Genomic DNA, 5,433 nt, shown 5'->3' with positions numbered 1-5,433 from the left:
ATGCCAGTTTTTTTACGTTGACATGTTTGTCCTCTAAAGTCCTGAGTGTGAGTTTTAAATTTTTTTTTTATCTGACACTGCACAAAAAATAACAATGCATCAAAATCAATGTTGTTGCTGATCACTGACATATCCCAGACTGTGATGATCCAAAAATAAAAACAACAACAACAACCCCTAAACATAGAGTATATGGACAATACATAATTTTCTGTGTTTTTCTGGGGTTTTCATAAAAAAACAACAGTGGTATTATATAACAAACTGGCATTTAAAGGGTTAAAATCCTGAAAATGAATGCATTTTTGGCAGGTATGAGGACTCATGTTGGTTATAACAATGAACTCAGTGAAAGTGGAAAATAATATAAATATATTATTATGGCAGTTTTATGACGCGGGCATTTTTGTCCTCTGAGTAACTTGTTTTATTGACGCACAAAGGTTAAATGTTTTAGTCATTCCCTAATCCTAAAATAAGAACACTACAGGAACATTGACTGGATTGTGTTGCTCCCTGCAGGATTGATACACGAAATACTGGAACTCTTCTATTCTGGTACACGTGTTTCTATTTGCACTGCGATTATTTCATGTGAACATTCTGAACATTCTAAAACCGTCCAAACAAGAAACATTGTAGCGTTGTCAAAGTAGCAGTTTGATTCAAATTAAATGATTCACGTTCGATTCGTTCTCTCCGCCTCGTGCGTTGCGCAACTGTGAGGCGTTGAAGAGGAAGCTTTCCAAGGGCTCAGAGGATATTGCAAAATGCGCTTTCTCAAACATCCCTGTGACTATTGGAGAAGTGGCACGCCAGTTCCGCCGGTCACTTGTAAATATACGTGGACTTCAAGAGTCTCTTTAAGACGGGCACTTTTGCTTTTATACGCTAAAGCGTCACTGAAGGAATCACGCGCGTGAACTCAGGACCGGTGCAAACTGCAGGTAACACTATCTTTTGTTTGCTCTATCCTGATTTGCTTTCGAAGCAAGATGTGTCGATCCTGTTATATTTCATTATTTTGGTTTATTCATAAGTTACCTTGTCTGGGTTTTTATTGCTGAGAAGTTTTTCCCAGTTTCCCTCTGTGAGAAAATGCATGTTCTTGAAATGCATTCCACTACAGATTACAGACTACATGCGGTGAAATGTAATTTGTAACGTTTTCCGTTACATTAGTCAATGTCAGTAACGTATTCGAAATACTTTGGATTACTTCTTCAGCACTGTATACTAAGACAGGGAGTGAAAAATACATTCTCTGAAAAAACTAAATATCATATGCAATGTTGTTTCTACAACAAGATAAATCAAATTGATCTTGTTTTAAGGATTTGTAGATATTTTTACTGTAAAACAATATAAAAATTAAGATCAAGAATATGATTTTTCCCTAATATCAAAGCTCTTACTAGATGAATGAAATGATGATTTAACGTGAATTTTCTTGATATTAAATATGATCCTGTCTGGTCACATGTGCATGTAAAATGGCTAGAAATAGCATTTTAGCTTAGCGTAAAGTTGACCATTTACACAAGGTTTATTTCTATTTATTTTCTCGTGTAGAGCAAATGTAATTTAAGCATTTAAAGGTATAGTTCTGGGTTCAATGCGAGTTCAGCTCAATTGGCAGCATTTGTGGCGTAATGTTGATTACCACAGAAATGTATTTCGACTCGTCCCTCCTTTTCTTTAAAAAAAGCAAAAACAAGTTACAGCGAGACACTTACAATGGAAGTCATCATCCTTTTTGTAGTCATTTTGCTGTTTAGGGTTTGTTGACATTACATCGTCATGGCAACGGAGTTGTAAAATGGTCTAACTTTCCACAAATGCGGTTAGTAAGTGATTATATCACACTAACATCATGTTAACACACGTGTTGTTTACGTCTTGTGTCTATACGTTTGAAACCGCGAGTATTTTAATGTTTACAGATTAAACCCCATTGACTTGCATTGTAAGTGTCCCACTATAACTGCGATTTTTGTTTCTTCTTTTTTTAACTAAATGAGGGATGAGTCGAAATATGTTATTGATTTATTTTTTTTGTTATTCAACATCATGCCATAAATTCCTGTCGACTGAGCTTGATGTTTTACTCCCTTGTGACGTCTTGCCCTGGTCCACCCGATTTTAAATGAACTTCAACTGGTGCATCTCTGTCCTTACACCCATATTCTGTCAGTCCGTTTATAAATCGTGCAATTCTGTTCTTGTGCCATTTTAAAACAAGTCTGTTTCGTGACATACACCAAAAGGCTATAGACCAACATGCACTTTTCTTATTTATTTGTATTTCTTCCTCCATTCTTTTAAGGTTTTTAACACATTGACCTCGTTTCTGTGTGCAACTATTAAACTGTTTATGGGTCATTCTGCAAAACGGTGCCATGTGTGCCCATGAAGAGCTTATGCCAACATTTACTTTGTTTATTTCCTAATTTCCTTTTGTAAAAACGTTCGTTCTTTCCATTCTCGCCTCGTTGAATTCAGCAAATATGCACATCTTGATTGAAACAACATCTACGGAGATAAATCCTAGCAGCAACATCTCCAATGAACTATTTTAGAGTTATTAAAAACTTGTTGTTTTACTGTGTCCACAGGTTATATGTCAACCCAACATAACTATATCCCAAAATATTTTAAAACATATTAATATGGCTTCAGATGGCGCATGCATTTTATTAACACTTGATAGAATAATGATAAAAAGAGACTCTGGAAAATGCACCCGCTTCTTCCAATGACCTTTGTCCTAATTTCTGCATTGGATTTTTTAATGCATGTGGCCACAAACATTTTTTAGGAGTGAATCTGTACAAGTACTGCCTAAGGCATTGATCCAAACTCAATTTGATGGTTTTGAAATCTGTCTTGTGGTTGTGGGAACTCAGCTTGCACAGTTTTCTCTCTGTCTGTTCTCTTAGATAATCACAGATTGCTGCTTGTTAACTTGTGCTTCACCATGTCAGGAAATTGTTGAATCATTTAGGATGATGCAGCATTGAACCATGTCATGAAATCCTTTAATTGAATGTAATGGGTATTGCCTTGACCATAAACTGCTTCCACCCCAAATGCTTCAACTTGCCATTCAGGTTCATTCTGTTATTTTTAATTCGGTCAACTGTCATTAGATCATTAAAAATCTTTGTTGGCTTTTAGTTTTGTCAGTCTGAGCCAGAGATCGTCAAACTGGTTTGTAAATGTTTATGTGAATCCACTCAAAATTGTGCAATACGCCTACAAGCCATCACAGGTTGATTTAAGAAGATCCTTCTCTCGTATCCACTAAATTGCAGAAATTGAACGTTGTAGCGAGACAAGTTGAGACACAGAGGTGGTTTGGTTGGTGCCATCACCCATTAAACACATATGACTAATAAGTAAATATTTAGCAGTACACAGAACATCTAGATGAGGATGAAGAGGTTTTCACTGAACTTAAGCCAACAGATGTGACCTTGATGTGATTATCACTTCCTCCTAACGATTCTGATTCCCATTTCATTAATTCATCTTTACTACAAATGGGTTTTTTCATTTGTTCCATCAACATTTCATACGTTTGAGGCGGCAAACGCATTCAAAAGGGTTATATTTAATACAGTTCCTGTAAAATGCATGTTTACATAGACTTTTAATGACTTTTCAAAGATGTTTTGGAGGTATAAATGCAACCCAGTAATTGGACTAAAAGTCTTGCGGTTCTGGTATTTTACGAAAATGGAATCAGTTCCTAAAAAGACCCGGTTCTCGGTTCCCAACCCTATGAAGCACCCTCCCACTAATTGGTCCTTCTACTAAACAAATGACTAAAAAGAATGTGGCAGGACGGAGGGCGGGCGGGTCGTAATCATACACACCCGGTCCCTTATTAGGCTAATCAAGCCTCCGAGAGGGATAAAGGCTGACTGCGGAGGATTGTGCGGGAGAGAGAGATCGTTTAAGGACATGTCCGTCACGTGTGTGTTTGTGTCTGTTTAAGTTTTATATTAAAAATATTATTTATATTGACAAGCCGGTTCTCGCCGCCTCCTTTCCATTGACTGCGTTACACTGGTGCCGAAATCCGGGAAGGAGGAGGGATACGGCGTAGTAGAGTTCTCGCCACTACCGTCCACCCCAATGGAGCAGCCGTGGCCATCTGCCGGGGGACAAGGAGCCGCCTGGAAGAGGACGACCCCGCCGACCGCGAGGGGAGAAGGGGCTCCTAACCGACTGCCTGGAGCGGTCAGGGCCGCTGCCAGGGGCGGAGTCGCCGCCTACCAGCCACTCCAACAGTGGCCCTACCACTCCAGGCGGTCTGGGAGTCACTTCCCTCAACCCCTCGCGGACGGCGGTCTTCTCTCGACCCCTCTGCGTTTCTGAGGGACGGCAGGGCACTCCTCCCCAGGCAGACCGGAGTCAGACCTCTGACCCCAGTGGACAGAACACCCCTCTGCATTCCCGGCGACCCTTGGGGACACTCCAGGCGGTCGAGGAGTCGCTTCCTTCCACCCCTTGCGAACGGCAGTCTTCTCTCGACCCTTCTGCGTTTCTGAGGGACGGCAGGGCACTCCTCCCCAGGCAGACCGTAGTCAGACCTCCGTCCCCCAGTGGACAGAACACCCCTCCACATTCCCGGCGACCTGTGGGGACACTTCTCCGCTTTATCCCTCGTGCGCCCATCAGGCTGATTGGGGAACGGGCATGCGTCGTTCCGGCCCTGTCCCGCCTTTCTCTGCTCTACAGTAACCATTTCATGATAATATCGTGGAACAACAATTTTGCCTTTCCGTGGATCCCCCACCAGTGAGGGCCCCTGGCTACTCAGGACCAACATTACCCGCGGTCTGACGCCCCTGTTCTTAACAAAAAAAACAGTGAGTTGCGCATCTAGTGCATCTAGTGCTACAAGCGCAGATGGATGGAAACAAAACCATTATGCGTGAACAGCTCCTAACAGTAATGGCCTCATTTCGATTTGGTGTTTGGAGACGTTCAATGAACCCTGACGGCAAATGAATTCTGGATTCCAGATGACACTAGATGAAATCCAATAACAGCAAGGTTAATTTAGGGCATCTCCTCTTACATCCTGTTTAATTGGAGAATGTTCTGTTTTTCTCTCTCTCAAGGAGTGTGAACACATATTTTCCTTCCTAAAAGTCCCATGAGTTATGCTGAGCACACGCATTATGTTCCTCTTGACTACTCTTTTAAAGAATGAAAACCATTGTGCAAGAATGACACGTCAGTTTATTTGCCTCTGGAGTTGCACTGGCGACAGCTTCAGCTCGAGTCAGCACTTTCCAAATCTGTGTGTTGGGGAGAGAACAGAGAAGTGAAAGTTGAAATTCGGCTTAGACTTAAAAGCATGCTTAAGCTTTGCAGGTTCGTTCGGGATCTGATTGCACAGTCAAACACCACATCACATCA

Source organism: Xyrauchen texanus, chromosome 18, assembly GCF_025860055.1.
Source record: "Xyrauchen texanus isolate HMW12.3.18 chromosome 18, RBS_HiC_50CHRs, whole genome shotgun sequence".
Taxonomy (NCBI): domain Eukaryota; kingdom Metazoa; phylum Chordata; class Actinopteri; order Cypriniformes; family Catostomidae; genus Xyrauchen; species Xyrauchen texanus.
Note: the sequence above shows the minus strand (reverse complement) of the source record.